Below are 22,332 nucleotides of genomic sequence, written 5' to 3' on the forward strand. Positions count from 1 at the left end.
TGATATGATGTACGATAGAATGAATTTAAAACTAATGTTCTCCCATGTAAACTATCATATAATTCACAAAACACTAAAAAAAAAAAATTCTTACTTGATTGAGCATTACATGAGTTACAACATCTAAAATACTTAGAATAGTACCTAGCACATAGTGAGAGCTCAATAAATCACTGGTGTTATGTTTTCTTATTATTACTGTTGCTAGCTTTAAAAAACATAAACAAAACCCAGCAAATCCCTACTCTGTGCCAGTGGGAACAGCTTGGGTGTGGGATGGTCCTCAGGGTGTGGGCTTCTAATCCTCAACTCTGGGGTGAGCAGTCTGGGTCTGAGTCTCAGGAGCACCTTCTTTCCTCCAATCCAATGGCAGATAAGATGTACCCATGTGAAACCATCTCAGAGTAAATGATAAGCCACAAGAAGGCTTCCCAGCTCCAAGCCACACAGCAGAGGTAAAAGGGAGGGGGTGGAAACAGTCACCTGTCTCCTTTCCTGTCCCCAGCCCCCAATCCTTCACCACAAGCTATTCTTAGAGCCTGATAATGCCAGCAGTTGCTGTTGCTCATATCAGCTTCAGAACAAGCCAGTCCTGGGAGGCCCAGCCCCCAGCCCCATTCCACGCTGGCTTCTCTGCCAGGTATGGGCCTCTCTGGTTCTATTGTCTGCACTGCAAGGGCCACACGTATCCTGACCACCACAGGCATATAAGGGGCCTAGGTTGTAGACCTCACTAAGATACCCACTGCCATAGTAGGAAGGGCTAAAGGATACCTAAGGGTAGGGGTGAATCTTACTAACTGTTCCTCTAGGAGTCACCAACCAGATAGTCCAGTACAACCCCAGGCTTCAACTATGCTCAGAAGAGGAATGAAAGGGGTAGGGGCTATGGACATAGGTTGGCCAGGGGAAGTGAAGTAAGAGGGCAGAAACAGCAGTAGGGAAGGGGCCTGGGAGGATAGTGTATGGTGGAAGGAGGACGCCATAAATCGGGGCTTTGAACTGATTCAGTAATACAACAAAATCAGAACAGCCCCAAATTTATAACATATAGATGTACTGGAATTATAAGCAACCCTCTCCTCCCAAAACCCCCCAACCCACTGCCATTATGTCAATTTTGACTCACAGCCACATTATAAGACAAAGTAGAGCTACCCTATATGGTTTTCAAGGCTACAGATCTTTACAGAAGCAAATTGTCCTACTCTTCTTCTGGTAGTGGCTGGTAGATTTGAACTGCCAAACTTTTGGTTAGCAGCAGAGCACTTTTACCATTGTCCTGCCAGGCCTTGGAACAATAATTGGAATGGCAAAAATTATGGGTCAAAGCCATGAAGGGAATGGGAGACTCAGAATTCCGAGTTGCAGTGAGCCCTTTCAGGAGCCTGATGTGGGAGACTGGATTATTGCTAGGCTATGAAGACAGACTCCTGATGTGGTACCGTCAGCTAAGCACTGTACTGCTAACCACAAGGTTGGAGGTTCAAACCCACCAAATTGCTCCCTGGAAAGCCTATACAAGGTCTCTATGAGTTGAAACCTACTTGGCAGCAATTAACAACATGAAAAGGCTACACATTCAAAGAGATAGGCTGTTATCTGCCATCATTGTTTCCAACTCTGCAGGTCTAGAGATTTTGTTGCTATGCAACACACACACACACACACACACACACACACACACACACACACACTGTCCTTGTTTTCTTGGAGGGAAATTGTCAACTCATTATTTTTTTCAGTACTAGTTATTTTTTTGACACATCCATATTTTACAAGTTCAGGTCCATTACCATGACTGAACCAGGAAGAAGCGGCTAAATTATTGGAAAAAATAGGTCTGGGGAAGAGATAGCAGAAGAGGGTCTAATAGCATTGGCTATAAACTCACACTGTCCAGTTGTCCCTTTTTGCTGACATTGGGAAGGTCTCTTTCCCTCTCAGTTTCAATGGACATCACCTCACTCCACTGGAATATTGTGTCGATTCGATGCATAATGTGCATACAGAGCTTAGCCTGTGTCTGACATATAAAATATACCATATAAATGTCTGGTGATGTTATTATTCACCCCTTATGAGCAGAGAATGTTTCTTATTCAGCTTTGCACTTTCAGGAACTGGATTGGGCCTGGCACTTGGTAAGACAGTCTCTTCTAATCCTCAACCTGACTTTTTCAAGCTAAATTACCCTGGAACAGTTATTTAGCCAGTCTGAGCCTTAGGTTCCTTCTCTGAAAAATAAATATTCCATTGAGTAGGTGTCTTTTAATGTTGCTGAGAGAAATAAACAAAACATTTAACCCATAAGAGTCCTGGTGTGGCACTGAAGGATAGGCACTAGACTGCTTATCACAAGGTCAGTGGTTTAGACTCACCAGCCACTCCCCAGAAGTCCTATACAGAGTTACTATGAGTCAGAACTGACCTCAATAATGTGAACATGTGAGCTCTGTGGCTATGTACATGTTAGAGTCAAGACAGGTCTGTTATTCTGGGAAGAGAATTTGAGGTAGTAAGAAGAGTTCTTAGTGGGCTTAACATGTGGGAGTTCTAGCCAAATCCCTCACCAAATCCTGTGCTAAAGCCCACATCCTCCCTGGAGTCAGGATGGGCTTGCCAGCTTCCCATTTAGTTCAGTTCAACAAGCACTCTCTGATACCCCCCAGATTGCAACTGGTGCTGGGCATGCTCCAAACATTCTGCCATCTCAATCTGGTTGGGGAGATAGGCACAGAGGTAAGGAGAGTAGTGGTGATTGACACAGGGGCCACCCAGGGTAGGGGGCTTAGGCCAACTTGATAGAGTCAAGAATGGATCCCCAGAAACCCAGTTAGGGAGGAAATGGGAATAGGGAGTGGGTTATGGCTCTCTCCTTACTTGGTGATCACAGTCAGCTAGCTTGCAAGGTGAGGGGTAGAGAGAGGCTCAAAAGGTAAGTTCAGAAACCAATTCAATGGAGTCCTGGTATGGCATTGTGGGATAAAGCACTGGACCGCAAGGTCAGTTTGAAACACAAGGTTAGCAGTTCAAACTCACCAGCTGCTCCTTGGAAACTCTACACAGGGTCACTATGAGTTGGAACCAACTCAATGGCACTTAACAACAACAGTGGTGGTGTAATTATAAATATATTACAAATATTTTTCACCCCTGTCTCAGGGCATATTACCCTAGAAGTTGGACTTTATTAACTCAAGAGTATGAGGCGTCTTTGGGCATAGCCCTCAGTTATTTTTCATGGGTTGAACAATTTTTCACTACAAAGCATCTCTATTGTCTTACCGAATGCCTTAGACTTCACATTTCATTTTTAAAATGAAAACTTTTGATTCACATGCAGTTATAAGAAATAACAAAGATTCCCTGTGGCATGGAGCTGTAGAAGAAGCACTGAACTGCTAACCGCAAGGTTGATAATTCAAACCCACCAGCCACTCCTCAGAAACCCTATGTTGTTGTTGTTAAGAGCCATTGAGTCAGTTCCAACCCACAGCGCTCTTGTATAGGGTTTCCAAGGAGCAGTTGGTGAGCTTGAACCGCTGACCTTGCGGCCCAAACCAACTTTGCAGTCCAGCACATTAAGCCACATTCCCATACAAGGACTCTCAGAAACCCTATGTTGTTAAGCGCCACCCAGTTAATTCCGAACCATAGTGACCCTGTATAAGGTTTCCAAGAAGCAGCTGGTGAGCTGGAACCACCAACCTTGCAGTTCAAATGACTTTGCTGTCTGACATGTTAGCCCACAGTGCCAACAGGACTCATAGAAACCCTATACAGGGTCATTATTAATTGTCACCTATTCGATGACACTTAACAACAATAACATATTAACATTGATACAATCTACTGATTCTATCACCAATGGACAATTGACAGACAATTCAAATTTCCCCAGTTTTATATGAACATGTGAGTGTATTGTGTGCATGAGTGTGTGTACATGAGTGTATTACGTATGTGTATATATATTGTATGTGTAGGTTCAGGGATCCATCACCACAATCAAGATACTAAACAGTTCCAACATCAGAAAGTTCCCACCAGTTGTTTTTTTATAACTACACCAACCTCCCTTCCATCCTTAACCCCTGTTGTTATTGTTAGGTGCAATCAAGTTGGTCCCGACTCATAGCAACCCTACGCACAACAGAACGAAATACTGCCCGGTCCTAGGCCAACTTCACAATTGTTGCCACGCTTGAACCCATTGATGCTGCAACTTTGCCAAAGTTGCTGGGGGTCTCTCTCTCCTTCTCTGACCCTCCACCTTATCAAACATGATATCCTTTTCCAGTGACTGGTCACTCCTGACAATATGCCCTAAGTATGAGAGACTAAGTTTGCCCATCCTTGCCTCAAAAAAGCACTCTGCTGCACTTCTTCCAACACAGATCTGTGGCACTTTCAATATTCTCCTCCAACACCATAACTCAAAGGCATCAATTCTTCTACAGTCTTCTTTATTCACTGTCCAGCTTTCACACGCATATGAGGTGATTGAAAATACCATGACTTGGGTTAGGAACACATTAGTCCTCATGCTGACATCTTTGCCCTTCAACACTTTAAAAGGTCTTGTGCAGCACATTTGCCTAATGCAATATGTCATTTGATTTCTTGACTGCTGCCTCGAGTGTTGATAGTTGATCCAAGAAGAATGAAGTCCTTGACACCTTTAATCTTTTCTCCGTTGATAAGAATGTTGTTTATTGGTCCAGTGGTGACGATTTTTGTTTTCTTGATATTGAGATGCAATCCATACCAAAGGCTGTGCTCTTTGAACGTCATCAGTAAATGTTTCAAGTCCTCTTCACTTTCAGCTAGCGAGATTGTATCATCTGCATATCACAAGTTGTTAATGAGTCTTCCTCCAATTCTGATGCCATGTTTTTCTTCATATAGAACCCCAGCTTCTCGTACTATTTTCTCAGCATACAGGTTGAATAAGTATGGTGAAAGAATACAACCCTGTTGCACACCTTAATTTTAAACCATTCAGTGTTCCCATGTTCTGTTCGAACAACTGCCTCCTGGTCCAGGTCCAGATTCCTCTTGAGCACAATGAAGTGTTCCGGAATACTCATACTTCACAATGTTGTCCATAGTTTGTCATGATCCACACAATCGAAAGCCTTTGCATAGTCAACAAAGGACAGGTAAACATCTTTCTGATATTCTCTGCTTTCAGCCAAAACCCATCAGACATCAGCAAGGATATCCCCCATTTCACATCCTCTTCTGAATCTGGCTTGAACTTCTGGTAGTTCTCTGTCAATGTATGGTTGCAGCCATTTCTGTATTACCATTAGTAAAACTTTACTCACATGGGATATCAAAGATATTGTCCAATAATTTCCGAATTCCACTGGGTCACCTCTCTTTGGAATGGGCACATGTGCAGATCTCTTCCAATCAGTTGGCCCAATAGTTGTCTTCCAGATTTCTTGGCATAGATGAGTGAGTGCCTCCTGTGCCACCTCACTTTCTTGAAAGATTTCAAGTTGTATTCCATCAATTCCTGGTGCCTTGTTCTTTGCCAATCCCTTCAATGCACCTTGGACTTCCTCCTTCAGTATCCTTGGCTCTTGATCATATGCTACCTCTTGAAATGGTTGAACACCAACCATTTCCTTTTGGTACAGTGACTGTGTATTCCTTCCATCTTATTTTGATGCTTTCTGAATCATTCAATAATTTTTCCAGAGAATCCTTCAATAATGAAAGTGGAGGCTTGAATTTTTTTTCTTCAGTTCCCTCAGCTTGAGAAATGCTGAGCATGTTCTTCCCTTTTAGTTTTTTTGACTCCAGATCTTTGCACATTTCGTTGTAATATTTAACCTTGTCTTCTTGAGCTTACCTTTGAAATCTTCTGTTCAGTTCTTGTACCTCCTCATTTCTTCCATTTGCTTTAGCATCTCTATGCTGGAGAACAAGTTTCAGTGTGTCTCTTCTGACATCCATTTTGATCTTTTCCTTCTTTCTTATCTTAATGACTTTTTGCTTTCTTCCTGTATGATGTTCTTGATGTTACCCCACAACTCTTCTGGTCTTCAGTCTTTAGTGCATAATGTAACAAATCTGTTCTTCAGATGATCTCTAAATTCAGGTGGGATATATTCAAGGTCATATTTTGGCTTTCGTGGACTTGTTTTTATTTTTTTCAGCTTCAGTCTGAATTTGCATATGAACAATTGATGGTTTGTTCCACAATCTGCCCCTGACCTTGTTTTGATTGATGATATAGAGCTTTTCCCCCATCTCTTTCCACAGATGTAGTCAATTTGATTTCTGTGTATTCCATCTGGTAAGATCTATGTGTATAATCACTTCTTATGCTGTCTAAAGAAGGTATTTGAAGTGAAAAAATAATTGATTTTACAGAATTCTATCATGTGATGTCTAGCATCATTTCTATCACCAAGGCCATATTTTCCAACTACTGATTCTTCCTCTTTGTTTCCTACTTTGCATTCCAATCACCAGTAATGATCAATATATCTTGATTGCTTGTTTCATCAATTTCAAATTGAAGAAGTTGGTAGAATTCTTGTATTTCATACTCACTGGCTTTAGTGGTTGGTGCATAAATTTGAATAATAGTGGTATTAACTGGTCTTCCCTGTAGCAACATGGATACATTTTGTCATTTCAAATACATCATGTAAATGAAACCATACGGTATGCGACCTTTTGAGCTTGACTTTTTTGCTCAGCATAATTCCATAGAGATTCATCCAAGTTGTTTCTTGTACCAATAGTTTGTTCCTTTTTATTACTAAATAGTTTCCCATGGTATAGATGTACCATCATTTATTTAACTATTCATACCTTCCAGCTCATCTAGAGAGAGTGGGATGAAGCCCCTAAACTCTTTCAGCCACCTAGGAATAGATGCCAAGAATCCTCCTACCCACCTCACCTTCTTTCCCAGAATAGATACTAGGATTTAGTCACTCCCAAGTATGCTGTGATAGTTATGGTTGTGTGTCAGTTTGGCTGTAACATGATTATCAGTGATTTGGTAGTTATGATTTATCCCCCAAGATGAAATATGATATAATATAATCAACTCCATGATGAAATCTGCTATAAGCAAGCCAATCAGTTGAAAGGGAGTATCTTTGGGGTTTGGCCTGTTCTAATATATATAGATGTACTGACAAATCTCTTGCTTTTAGCTGGTTATGGATCCTGCATATGGTTCATCATCTGACTTCTAGTTCTTTGGACTTGAGTCAGCATCCTGTCATATTGCCTACCAACCATGGGTTCATCCACCTCCACAGCCAGCAACCTGCCATCTGACCTGCTGAACTTGGGTTTTTCAACCCCTACAGCTAGGTGAGTCAGGAGAAGCCTTCCGTCTGACATACGATGCATAATAGACTTGGAATCTGCCAGCCTGTACAACATGAGCCATTTCCTTGAGATAAATCTATTATATATAATATCCAACAACAACAACAATTATATATATATATATAATCTTCACTGTTTTTCCTTCTATAGAGAACCCAGCCTAAGACATATGCCAACCCCTAATTAGGGACAAGCAAGAAGTGAGTTTTCAGGGAATTCCTGGGCCTTATTTAAATTGTAAACCTGTCTATTGACTTTGGCCCAAAGACCCAGCATTACCTAGCCCTGCCAATCCCCTAGCCTCATTTAGGCAGCTCCACCCACTCACTCACTCTAGATAAACTATCAAACCATGTAAATACATACTTTAAGAAAACCACTATTAAACTAGGAAGTCACATGAGACATAATTTCATATCCACTGTTATTAGGTGCCATCAAGTCGATACCAACTTATAGCAACCTATGCACAACAGAACAAAACGCTGCCTGGTCCTGCACCAACCTGACAATCGTTGCTACACTTGAACCCATTGTTGCAGCCACTGTGCAGCAACCCCAACTCATTGGGGGCCTTCCTCTTTTTACTGTCCCACCATTTTACCAAGCATGATGTCCTTCGCCAGGGACTGGTACCTCCTGAGACTATGTCTGAAACATGAGACATGAAGTCTTCCCATCTTGGCTTCTAAGGAGCATTCTGGCTATACATCTTCCAACACAGAGTGGTTTGTTCTTCTAGCAGTCCATGGTACTTTTAATATTCTTCAACACTATAATTCAAATGCATTAGTTCCTCTATGGTCTTCTTTATTCATTGTCTAACTTTTACATGCATAAGACTTATTGAAAATACCATGGCTTGAGTCAGGTACACCTTAGTCCTCAAACTGACACTTTTGCTCTTCAACACTTTAAAGAGGTTTTGTGCATCAGCTTTGCCTAATGCAAAACATTGTTTGATTTCTTGACTTCTGCTTCCATGTTATTTACTGGTCCAGTGGTGAGGATTTTTGTTTTCTTTACATTGAGATATAATTCATACCGAAGACTGTGGTCGTCGATCTTTATCAGTAAGTATTTTAAGTCCTCTTCGCTTTCCTGATGTGGCGCTGTGTGTTAATGTGTCAGACTGCAAAGCTGTTTGGATTGCAAGGTGAGTGGTTCAAGCTCACCAACTGCTCCTCAGAAACCCTATGTAGGATTGCTATGGGTTGGAACCAACTCAACAGCACTTAACAATGACAACAATTTCAGCAAGCAAGGTTGTATTTGCATCTGCGTATTGCAGGTTGTTATTGAGTCTTCCTTCAATCCTGATACCATATTTTTTCTTCATATAGCCCAGCTTCTCAGAGTGTTTGCTCAGCATACAGGTTGAGTAAGTATGGTAAGAGAATACAACCTTGTTGTATACCCTTTCCTAATTTTAAACCATTCGGTATTCCCTTATTCTGTTTGAACAACTTCATCTTGGTCTATGTACAGGTTCCTTATGAGCACAATCAAGTGTTCCAGAATACTAATTCTCTACAATGTTATCCATAGCTTATCATGATCCACACAGTCAAAAGCCTTTGCATAGTCAATAAAGGTCAAGTAAACATCTATCTGGTATTCTCTGCTTTCAGCCAAGATCCATCTGATTTCAGCAATGATATCTCTCATTCCACATCCTCATCTGAATCTGACTTGAAACTTTGGGAGCTTCCTGTCAATGTACTTTTGCAGCTGTTTTTTGGTTTTGTTTTTTTAAAATGTATTATTGTGAATTATGTGATCGTTTACATGGGAGAACATTAGCTTTATATTCATCCTATTGTATGTCATTTCATTTCCATGGTTACAATCCCCTCCAAGCACCATCAACCCTGCAAGCCTGCCCTCCATTCATCAGCACACAGCCCCTCTTCCTCTCTGGGTCTAGAGTCCCCGGCTGCTCCATATTTTCACATCATCGTGGTACAAAATATCTACCTATAAACTTCCAACCCTCACAGACAGTCCTGATAACAATTATTCACCATTGTACTACAAGGGACCTATCCACATCTTTCATTAGCCCTGCCCAGACAGATTGGATATTACTCAGTGGAAATTCTACCTTCCTCAACACCCTCTTGAAAGCTTGCAAGCCAGTCACTTCTTGTCTTTGTAGCCCCCCCGCCCCCCGCCATTTTGGGTAACCAATGTCCAAGTTGCCCATCCCTGTCTACTCTGTGTATGGAGGGGGTGGGAATGATCCTTGCTGTAAAGATTTGTTCCCGCTTTTGAGCTACATCATCCATAGGTGGAGGTCAAGTTCATTAAATTGTATCAGATTACTCTTTTTTCCCTCTTCTTTCTTCTCCTAGTTGAGCTCTGATCATCCAGTCATTGAAGCCAGGTCAGGTGGGTATTATCTGCAAGTGTGGGTGTTCTTATGCATATGCCCTCTCTTCGTATCATCTGGATGCTTCACTCTTCACTCTAGTCCTCTGTGGCTATGTCATTGACTCTGGGCCCAGGAGTCCCCAGGTCTTGCCATATTGCTGGACAACCAGGTCTCCACCAGGTTCACAGGAGTCTATTGAATATGGTAGGGCTTAAATTGCAGCTTCATTGCTGTTTTTCTCTCACTTCCCCTTATTGGTGATCAGTGTGGTCACCAGTCAGTGTGCATGTCTGCTTGTGTATTCTCATTGAGTCTAGTCTTGGAAGGGGGTTTGCCCTGAGGGGCCAGATCCCTTGCCTTGATGTCTTCTGGATGAGCAACTTGCTTGTTCTTTTAGTAGTCAGTCGGACTGCTGTTGTTTTTTTTATTTTTCCTGTCGGTCTTTCTTTCAAGAAGTATCTTCTATTCTAGTTGCTCCAGGCTGGTCTGTTTGTCCTTTCAAGTGGAAATTTCCCTACTCAGAAGCTTCTGGGTGAGGTTCAGGATTCCACAGATGGTCTTATGTAATGCAGAGGCTGTGCAGTAAGCCTCCTTCACTGGGCACACTGTAGTCCCATTTTAGGTATTCCAATTAGTTACAGGCAGAAGATGGATTTACAAGCTTTCTATGGTGATATTTCTGGCTATTCTTTTCTCTCTTCCCAAGTATCTATTTTATAATGGTATGCCAGGGAAAACGAGATTCAAAAGACAGCCAAGCATCTTAACATTATTTCCCCCCTTTTGCCCATTACAACCATGTCTCAATCCCTGTATCACAGAGCCCTGTTGTTCCACGGGAACACTGAATTCTTATGGATGTAGTAGCTCAAAAAAGGGAACAAATCTTTACAGCAAAGATCACTCCCCCCTCTCTTTCAGTACACAGGTTTGATAGAGATGGGCAACTTGGACATTGTCTACCCAAAATGGGGTGGGATGGAGTGAGGATGGGGAAAGGAGAACCTATCACTTGCCTTGATGGCTCCCGGGGGAACAGCTTAATTGTTCTTGTAGCAATCAATCATACTGCCTTTATTGTTTCTGATTTTTCCTTCTGGTCTTTCTTCACGAAGTATCTTCTGTTCTTCTAGCCACTCCAGGCTGCTCTACTAGTCCTTTCCAGTTGAAATTTCCCACCTCAGACAATTCTGGATGGGGTTTTGGTTTCCACCTTATGCAATGCAAAAGCTCCACAGGAGGCCTCTTTCACTGGGCAACTTCTAGCCCCCTTTAAGGTATTCCAATCAGTTATAGGCTGAAGATGGACTTACAAACTTTCTATTGTGATGTTTCTGGCTATGCCTCCCCCCTCCCATTGTCTATTTCACAAGGGAAACCAAGATTCAAAAGACAGTCAAGCATCTTAACATTATTCCCCTCTTTTTCCCATCCAAACCAAGCCTCAATCCCTGTATCCCGAATCCCTGTTTTCCCAAGGTTGTGCATACATCATTTACCTCTGTCTTACTTAGCCCATGTGAACATGCCTAACTATTCTCCCATCCACCTTGTTCTTCCATTCCACTCCCCCTTATTGTGTTCTTGTGTATTACCTACCCACCCTCCAACATCCAAGCTATCCTGTGTCTATTCCTTACTCTGTGCTCTATCTTTCCCTCCCTCCCTCCCCTCCTCTCATCCAATACATCCCGGTGATCAGCAATTTTATATATGGCAGTATTTCTCCTTTTGTGATTGACTAATTTCACTCAGCATAATGTCTTAAAGGTTCATCCATGTTATGCAGAGGCTTGCAGCTTCCTTGTTGTTCTTCAAGGTAGCATAGTATTCCATTGTGTGTACGTACCACAGTTTATTTATCCATTCTTCAATTGATGGGCATTTAGGCTGTCTCCATTTTTTTTTTTGCTATTATAAATAGTGCTGCTATGAACATTGGTGTGCATATATCTTCTCATGTTATGGCTTGTATTTCTTGTGGGTAAATACCAAGTAGAGGAATTGTTGGATCATAAGGTATTTCTATTTCCAACCTTCTGAGGAAGCGCCATATTGCTTTCCAGAGTGGTTGGACCATTTTGCAATCCCACTAACAAAGTAGGAGGGTCCCTGTCTCTTCATCCTTGCCAGCATTTATTGTCTTCTACTTTTTTGATCTTTGCTGTAATTGCTGGTATGAGATGATATCTAATTGTTGTTTTGATTTGCATCTCTCTAATGGCTAGTGATCATGAACATTTCTTCATATGTTTGTTGGATGACAAGATCTTCTTCTTGGTGAAGTGGTCTGTTCATGTCCTGTGCCCATTTTTTAATTGGGTTGTCTTTTTCTTGTAGAGGTGTTGTAGTTGTCTATATATTTTAGAAATGTGTCCCTTATCTGATGTGTCATTGCAAACAATTTTTTCCCATTCTGTGGGTTCCCTTTTTACTCTTTTGGTGAAGTCTTTTGATGCGCATAAGTTTTAAATTTTTAGTATGTCCCAATCATCAATTTTGTCTACTTTTGTTTGTGTAATTTTCAAAATGTTTGGTAGTCTGTGCATGCCCTGAATTAGATCCCTCACATCTGTCCTTATTTTTTCATTGATCACTTTCCTAATTTTGGGATTCACATTTAGGTCTTTAATCCATGCTGAGTTGGTTTTTGTATAGGGTGTAAGGTAAAGGTCTTGTTTCAATCTTTTGCATATCGCTTTCCAGTTCTGTCAGCACCATCACCTCCCCATGCAATGTATTTAGGCACTTTGTCGAAAATCAGTTGGCTGTATGTGGATGGGTTAATTTCTGGATTCTGAATTCTGTTCCATTCATCAATGTATCTTTCATTGTACAAGTACCAGGCTGTTCTGACCACTGTAGCTATGTAGTATATTTTGAAATCAGGGAGTGAGAGCCTCCAACCTTGTTCTTCTCAAGCAGTGCTTTGCTTATCCTGGGTCTCTTTCCTTCCCATATAAAGTTAGTTTGTAGTTGTTTTTTCCATCTCTTTGAAGAATGTTGTTGGAATCTGGATTGGGATTGCATTATATATGCAAATTGCTTTGGGCAGTATTGACATTTTCACAAATGTTGAGTCGTCCTATCAAGGAACATGGTATGTTCTTCAACTTTTGTAAGTCTCTTTTGGTTTCTTTTTTTTTTTTTTTTTTCTTTCTTTCTTCTTTTTCTTTTGGTTTCTTGTAGTATGTTTTATAATTCTCTTTGTATAGGTCCTTTGTTTCTCTGATTATGTTTATTCCTAAATATTTTATTCTTTGGGCAGCTATTGTAAATGGTATTGCTTTCCTAATGTCCTTTTCAGTGCTGTCATTGTTACTATAGAGGAATCCAACTGATTTTTGTATGTTGTTCTTATACCCTTCCACTTTGCTGAATCTTCCAATGATGTCTAGTTATTTTTTTTACTGAGTCTTTGGGGTTTCCTATGTACAGGATCCTATCATCTGCAAATAGAGTTTTGCCAATCTGGATGCCTTTAATTTCCTTAAATTGCCGTATAGCTCTGGCTAAGACTTCCAAAACAATATTGAATAGGAGTGATGACAAAGGGCATCCTTGTCTGGTTCCCATTTGCAGAAGGAAGGCTTTCAGTTTCTCTCCACTGAAAGTGATGTACGCTGTTGGTTTTGTATATATGCTCTCGATTATGTTGAGGAATTTCCCTTCAATTCCTATTTTGTTGAGTGTTTTTATCAGGAATGTATGTTGGATTTTGTCAAATGCCTTTTCTGCATCAATTGATACAATCATGTGGTTCTTTTGCTTTTCTTATTTATATGGTGGATTACATTGATTGTTTTTCTAATGTTGAACCATCCTTGCATCCCTGATATGAAACCCACTTGGCCATGATGTTTTTTTTTTAATATGCTGCTGGATTCTGTTGGCTAGGATTTTGTTGAGAATTTTTGCATCATGTTCATGAGGGATATTGGTCTATAATTTTCTTTCTTAGTGATGTCCTTCCCTGGTTTTGGTATGAGGGTTATGCTTGCTTCATAAAAAGTAATAGGAAGTTTTCCGTCCTCTTCTATATTCTGGAATAATTTGAGTAGAATTGGTGACAGCTCTTCCTTGAATGCTTGGTAGAACTCATCCATGAAGCCATCTGGGCCTGGACTTCTTTTTGTTGGGAGTTTTTGATGACCTGATCAATTTCTTCTTTTGCTATGGGTCTGCTCAAGTTTTCTGCTTCACTCAGTGTAAGTTTAGGTAGGTCGTGTTTTTCTGAAAATGTATCCATCTCTTCTAAGTTTTCAAATTTGTTGGAGTACAACTCTTCATAGTATTTTGTTATTATCCTTTTGATATCCTTTGGTTCTGTTGTGACATTGCCCATGTGGTTTCTAATGCAAGTTATTTGTGTCTTCTCCCTCTTTTCTTTTGTTAGTTTTGCCAATGGTTTGTCAATTTTACTAATCCTTTCAAAGAACCAGCTTCTTGACCTGTTGATTCTTTCTATAGTTTTTCTGTTTTCCATCTTTTATTTCTGCTCTTATCTTTATTACTTGTTTTCTTTTGGTGACTGTAGGTTACCTCTGTTGCTATTGGAGATACTGTGTTAATGTGTTAATTTTGGTTCTTTCATCTTTTTGGATGTGCACATTTATCGCAATAAATTGTCCTCTCAGCACTGCTTTCACCGTATTCCAAAGATTTTGGTATGTTGTGTTTTCATTCTCGTTTGTTTCTAGGAATTTTGTGAATTCACGTTTAATTTCTTCTTTTACCCAGTCGCTTTTCAGCAGGGTGTTATTCAGTTTCCATATATTCAACTTTATTACCTTAGTCTTATTGTTGATTCAAGTTTTATAGCACTGTGGTCTGAAAATCTGCTTTATAGTATTTTGATGTTTGTATATTTATGATGGCTTGCTTTGTGACCTAACACATTGTCTATTTTGGAGAATGTTCCATGTGCACTAGAGAAGAATGTATATTGTGCTGTTGTTTGATTGAATGCTCTGTACACATCTATGAGGTCAAGTTCATTGTTTGTATTGTGTAGTTCCTCTGTAACTTTGTCGACTTTTTTTCTGGTCGTTCTGTCCCTTTTCTAAAGTGGTGTATTATAATCTCCTACTATAATTGTAGATTTGTCTATTTCTTTCTTCAATTCTAGTAAGGTTTGCTTCATATATCTTGGTGCTCTTTCACTGGGAGCGTAGGTATTTATTATGCTTATGTCGTCTTGCTCAATTGATCCTTTGATCATGAGATAGCGTCCTTCTTTATCTCTTATGCAGGTTTTTGTCTCAAAGTTTACTTTATCAGAGATTAGTATTGCCACTCCTGCAGTTAGCTTGGTATATTTTTGTCCATTCTTTAACTTTTAGTCTGTTTTTGTCTTTTTGTGTTAGGTGTGTCTCTTGCAGGCAGCATATTTGAAGGGTCTTGTTTTCTTATCCAATCTGCCACTATCTGTCTTTTCACTGGTGCATTTAATCTATTGACATTCAATATAATTATTGATAGGAATTAATTAATCGCTGCCATTATGTTAATTGTTGGTAGTGCTGTTCATTCCTTTGTTCTGCATGCCTTCCTGTGATGAGTTTGTGTTTTTAGTGCTATTTCTTGTCGGTTTCTTCTTAGTTTTCATGTTTGCTTGTTCTGCTTAGAAGTTCACTTTCATTTTAAGTTGTGAAGTTTGGAGTTACCTCATAGTCTATTAACTTTTCCCTCCATTTAAGACAATCTATTGTATCCTGTAATCCACCTGACCTCCTTACCACCTGGATCTCTATTCCTACATATTTCCCTTCTTTGACATTGTGATTATTTTGATCTTCGGTTGACCTCTCAGCTCCTTTGAATTTGTTGTTGTAATTTTGTTCTGTTCTGGACTCTGCTATCCATTGTCTGAGTTTCAGGTGGTGTTGCCACACCTGTTAATCTCTGGTTGTTGTCTGTTCTTGTTGGTTTTCAGTCCTAAGAACTCCCTTTAGGATATTTTGAAGTGCTGGATTGGCTTTGACAAAATCGCTTAGCTTCTGTTTATCCTGGAATGTTTTGATTGTACCATGGTATTTGATTAACAGTTTTGCTGGATAGATGATTCTTGGTTGGCAGTTTTTTTTCTTTTAGGATTTTGTATATGTCTCCCCATTGCCTTCTTGTCTGCATGGTTTCTGCTGAATAGTCAGAGCTTAATCTGATTTGCTTGCCTGTGTAAGTAACATATCTCTTTTCCCTGGCTGCTTTTAGGACTCTCTCCTTGTCTTTGATTTTGGAGAGCTTGATTATGATATGTCTCGGTGATTTTCTTTTGGGGTCTATCCCTCCTGGTTACTTTTGGCCTCTTGAGTGTTTATCTTCTCATCTTCCAAGATGTTAGGAAAATTTTCTTCCAGAAGCTCTTCAACTATCTTCTCTGTGGACTTCTCTGATTCTTCCTGTTTCAGAATGCCAGTAAGTCTTAAGTTGTTCCTGTTCATGTTATCCAGCATGAATATTAGACTCTCTTCAGATTTTTTTATCCTTTTTTCCCCTTACTCTTCTATCTTAGCAGTATTGAGAAATTTGTCTTCCAGCTCGTTGGTTCTGTCTTCCATCTTGTCACTTCTGCTCCTTTCCCCTTTCAGTGTATTGTCCATTTCGGATATTTTATTATTAATAATCTGGACCTCTTTTTACAAGTTTTGACTTTGTTTCCAATGCTGTTATTGATCGTGTTTGTTTGCTCTTGTAGTACTTTCCTGATTTCTTCCTTGTTTTCCTCCACCCCTTTTCGGAGCATTTGAATTTGTTTCCATATCATTCTTCTGAATTCCTTCTCAGGCAAATCCAAAATTTGCTCTTCCTCTTCTGGAAAGCCTTTGTCTGTCTCCAGATCATTTGTCTCAGTTACTCTTTTCTGGTTTTGGACATGTTTTGATATCTTTTGTTGTGTTTTGTTGGTCACTTCTGGTAGTTATGTGGGTTTTTAATGCTTAAATGGATGTTTGTTATTGTATTATTGAGCTTACTGTGTGTCTCTTCATGAATATGATCAGGAGATAGGCTTTTCTTTTCAGATGTAATGCTTAGCAGCTGTTATTGGCTCTTGTCTCAATGGTGGAATATTATGGGGTATGCTTGTAGCTTGGCTATATGGCCATGATTGCTGACTCTTCTAGGGTAACGTACAGAAAAAAATCTCCCACCTCCAGGAAAAATGTATGATCAAAAGGCCCAAATGCAGAAGCAATATAAAAGCAGAGACAAAAACTACCACTTTGAAACAAATATAAAACTGGCTGACTATCCAGTCGTCTTGCTATACGGGTAGTGTGTGTGCACCGTAGAATCCTCCAGTAGCGGGTGGAGGTATCCACTCACTCAGGCCCCTCCTCTAGTCACCACCATAGAAGTGCACAGCTAGATATTGAGAAGTTAATGGGAGAAAGACTGTCTACTGTTTTTGTCTCTGAAGGTCAGTTAGTTATCTGCGTGTGCACAGTGTAATTCTTGAAATAGTTGCATCTTTTTATGTTGGGGTTTTACAGATTGTTCATATGGTTTGTCTGTCAGGCCAAACCTGCTTTTTTTCTTGCTGGATAGGCAGGAGTAAAGCACAAGTTAACTTTAGGGCTGGGACCCACAGGCAGAAGTCAAAAGCAGCAGCCAAAGAATTTCCCCCTGGACCAATGGGGTTCTTTCTCTCTGTGCTGTGGGAAAGCTGTGGTCTCAATGCTGGACTTTTTTTAGGGTGCACACCCACCTGCCTGAAGGCATCTGGGCTGGGCATGACAGGGAACAGGAAAAAACTGTGTAGAATCCCCCCCACACCTCCTTTTGCAAATGTCACTGTGCCACTTTTAGCACCAGTTCCCAGTGCTAGTCTGGCTGTAGCCCTGCCCTGTGACCTCCGCCTTGGCAGGATGGCTGCAGAGGGAGTCCCATGTCTTGACCGATTCCTAAATTGCAATATTTTCCTTTATACCATGATTTTTCCACTGGCTGTTGTGGGAAACTGACGCCCTGAACCTTATGCTAGATTCAGAGCTCTGGTGCTGTTTCGTGAGAGCAGCTTCTCTGGGTTTTCAGCCCTTCCCCCACGGAATCTGTCCTACCTGACTCTGCTCTGCTGCTTCCTAAACCAGAAGTCCCTTCCATCATCTTTTGATGTTTTTGATATCATTTAATGTTTTGTTTATGGAATCTTTCAATATTGCAAGTTGAGGATTGAATTTTTTCTTCAGCTTGAGAAATGCTGAGCATGTTCTTCCCTTTGGCTTTTTAACTCCAGATCCTTGCATATTTCATTATAATATTTGACTTTTGTCTTCTTGAGCTCTCCTTTGAAACCCTGTACAGGGTTTCCAAGGAGCAGCTGATGAGCTTGAACCACCAACCTTGTAGTTCAAACGGCTTTGCAGTCTGGTGCATTAACCCACAGTGTCACACCAGGGCTCCTTCATATCCACTAGAGTGGTACAAATGAAAAGCCTGGTAGTACTAAATCTTAGTGAGGATGCGAAACAAAGGCAATTCTCAGACATTACTGGCAGGAATGTAAACTTATAGAACTGAGGGGAGAAGTTCTGTATTATCCAGTACATTTGAATATGTTCATTACCTTCAATATTCTGTACATAGAAGCACGTAAAAGACTGTTTACCATTTGTAACACCAAAATTCTAGCGAGAACTCAAAGAACTATTCAAAGGAGAAGACAGACATAAAATGTGGGATTTTTATGCAATGATATGTATGTTGTTAAGTGCCGTCCTGTTGGTTCTGACTCATAGTGACTCTGTATAGGGTTACCAAAGAGTGGCTTATGAGTTGGAACCACCCATCTTGAGGTTAAAACCAACTTTGTGGTCCAGTGCTTATTCTACATCACTACACCAAGACTTACAGAGCTGTGAAAACGAATAACCTAGAATTACTCTATCTACGTGAATGACATTTAACATAATACTGAATGAGAAAAACAAATTACACAAGAATACATACAATATGCTTCCATTTATTTCAGAAGATAAAGCCTGGCAATCTACTTTAAAAAACAAAAACAAAAAACAGCCACTAAAAACTACTAAAGGAGCTCTGGTAGCATAGTGGTTACGAATCGGGCTGCGAAGCGCAAGGTCAGCAGTTCAAAACTACCAGCTGTTCCGCAGGAGAAAGATGAGGCTTTCTGCTCCCGTAAAGATTTATAGGCTCAGAAACCCTGTACAGGGTCTCTATGAGTCGGAACCGACTCCACGGCACATAACAACAACAACAACAAAAACCCTATGAAGACATTCTACTCATGGGGCCATCATAAGCTAGAATTAGCTCAGCAGGAACTGGGAATAGTAACAACCATTTATTATTAAAAGTCCAAAGAATAATAAAAACAGTACCATCTAGTGTTTACAAACACATACCTAGGAAAAGATTTTTTAAATGCATAAGATGTACCTCATGACATATACAAAAATTAACTCAAAATTAATCAAAGACCTAAATTTAACACCTGAAAGTATGAAACTTTTTAAAGTAAACACAGGGGTAAGCTTTTGTGACCTTGGAATAAACAATGGATTCTTAGATATGACAATGCACCAGCAACAAAGTAAACAGATAAATTGGACTCCATTAAAACTTAAAAACTTTTATACAAAGATCACTATCAAGAAAGTGAAAAAACAAATGACAGAAACTATGCCCACCCATTACTTATCAACATGGTTTGGTTCAAAAGACCACATCATTACGTAAAAATAAGCATTATGCAAAAAAAGGATGACCACACCAGATCATAAAATGGAGGAAGACTACATCAGTACTTAACTGCGAAATTACATCAGTATCTAAATGCCAAACCACTAAGAATCATGACTCAGCCAAGTTGAATCATGTCCTTAACCATCACTGCCAGTGTATTACTCTTGCCTCACACCTCAGTATTCATTACTGTCAGACAAAAGTCATCAATGGACAAACTATTTGGATAGATTTTTACTATTTTTATAAATGTAAAATGTCAGATAACAAGATAGTTGCTAAGTAAGGAATAGGTGTATTTGCAAATCATACACATACAAGGCGGCTTCAAAATGTTCTTGGAAAACTGGAATGAACAGATAAAGGAATTTTTTTCATTAACTTTTTAAAGTCCTCTTGAATCTGATAACATTCTAGTATCCAGAATAAAGAACTCTTACAATCCACCAATAAAAACGCAATGTGCTTAGTTCACAATGAGGCGGGTACGGTAGAATCCCCACTGAATAGTCTTCCTCTTTTCCAGATGGATCTGGTGAAAGGGGGTGAGGGACAACACTAATAGGATTTTATGATTCAATTGTGAGTTAATTGTTAGCAGGATTAATTGTGATTGTCAAAATTGTAATTGTAGAAAATGTATAACTAAAACGGGGGAGTAGTTAATCTTTCATTTCAGGAACAGACAATCCAGGACCATCAAGAAGGAAGAGCATGAGTGGAGCATGAGATCCTTACCTAGAAAAATGGTGACAGTAGAGAAAGTGGCAGAGGCGGTGGCATGATGAGACAGAGCAGCTGCAGGTAGAATGAAAACAGGAACCACAGGAAGAGAGTATGATACCTGTTGTTGCACGGAGGGGATTGCAATCAATGAGATGAAACAAAGTTATGATTTGTTAAATGTAAAACTAATGGTCTTGTCTGTAAACTTTCACTCAATTCATAATAAAAAGTTTTCTTTTCTTTTTTTTTTAAAAGGCAACCTAATTAAAAAGCAGGCAAAATATTTGAATAGGTATTTCTCTAAAAAGATGTACATGTGATGGTGGTGGATACTAAAAACCATTGCATTGTACACTTTAGTGAGTAAATTGTATAGTATGTGAGTTATATGACCAGTAAGTACATGAAAATATAAATGTATTACCCAAACTACAATGAGATAGCATTCCATACCCAGTAGGATGGCTACAATCAGATAAATAATAGCAAGTAATTACAATTATTGGTAAGAATGGAGAAACTGCAATTCTCATTCACTACTGGAAGGAATGTAAAATGGTGTACACACTGTAGGAAAAAGTTTGCAGTTCCTAAAAAAGTTAAACATAGATTTACCATCACCAAAACCAAACCAAATCCATTGCTGTCTACAAGATTCCAACCCACAGTGACCCCGAAGAACAGAGTAGAACTGTTTCATAGGATTTCTGAGACTGTAAGTCTTTACGGAAGCAGACAGCCTCATATTTCTCCCACAGATTTACCATATGACCCAGAAATTTCACTCCTAGATATATTCCCACTTATAATAATAACAACAACAACAACATAATAACATGAGGGGGTTTCAAAAAGTTCAAAGAAAAGTGAAATGGAAAGGTAATGGAATTTTTCCATGATCTTTTTGAAGTACTCCTCATGTTTCCAGAAAAACTTGTACACACATTTTCATAACAGCATTAGTCATAATAGCAAACAATGTAAATAATGCAAATGTCTATCAATTAATGAATAGATAAATAAATAGTGGTATATCCATACAATGAAATACTATTCAGTCATAAAAAGGATTGAAATACTAATACTGTCACAACATGGATGGACCTTGAAAACATTATGCTAAGTGAAAGAAGTCACAAAAGGTTCCATCCATTAATATGAAATGGTCAGAGTAGGTAACCCATAGAGACAGAAAGTGGCTCAACGGTCACCAGGGGCCAGAGGGAGGGGAGAATAAGAAGTTATTGCTAATGAGTATAGGATTTTTTTCTGAGGTGAGAAAAATATTTTGGAATTAGCTACTAGTGGTTGTTGTACAACTTTGTGAATATACTAAAAACCACTGAATTTTATACTTTAAAGGGGTATATTTTATAGCATATGAATTGTACCTCAAAAAAATGTTGTTGTTGTTGTTGTTAAGTGCCATCGAGTCGGGCCCGACCCATAGCGACCCTGTAACAGGGTTTCCGAGGGTGTAAATCTTTATGGGAGTAGAAAGCCTCATCTTTCTCCCGCGGAGCGGCTGGTAGTTTCGAACCACTGACCTTAAGGTTTGCAGAGTAATAAACACCAAATACAGGGGTGGTTCTGACTCAATGGTACCTAACAACAACAACACAGTGGTAATGGTTGTGTTGTGGAGTCGATTCCAACTCATAGTGACTCTGCATAGGATTTTCGAGGCTGCAAATCTTTACAGGAGCAGAAAGCCTCATTTTTCTCCCATGGAGCAGCTGGTAGTTTCAAACTGCTGACCTTGAGGTTAGCAGTCTAAGTCGTAACCACTATGCTACCAGAGCTCCTTAAAGTCAGGAGAGTCCTATTAATCTTTTAATGTTTTCATCATAAATACATTTAAAAATATTTACTAAGTGTTGACACCTGTGTAATGGGTGTGACCGCAGAACCCAATCTGGCCTGATGGCGAGCAGAATAAAGAAGTGGGTAAGTTGTGAGTAGAAATGAGGGACCATAAATCAGTCACCTCTCCTCTCTGGGCTGTTTCCTTATGGACAAGACAGGAGCTAACTAGAAGCTTGTTAGTAGGTCTCTGAGGATCCTAGTGGCCTTAGAATGTGCCTTCCTCTTTTTAGCTCACAGTCCCTCTAAGAGTTCCTCTTGAAGGTACAAGAACACAGGCTCTGCAGTCAGTC

Source organism: Chrysochloris asiatica, unplaced genomic scaffold (genome assembly GCF_000296735.1).
Source record: "Chrysochloris asiatica unplaced genomic scaffold, ChrAsi1.0 scaffold00423, whole genome shotgun sequence".
NCBI classification, from domain to species: domain Eukaryota; kingdom Metazoa; phylum Chordata; class Mammalia; order Afrosoricida; family Chrysochloridae; genus Chrysochloris; species Chrysochloris asiatica.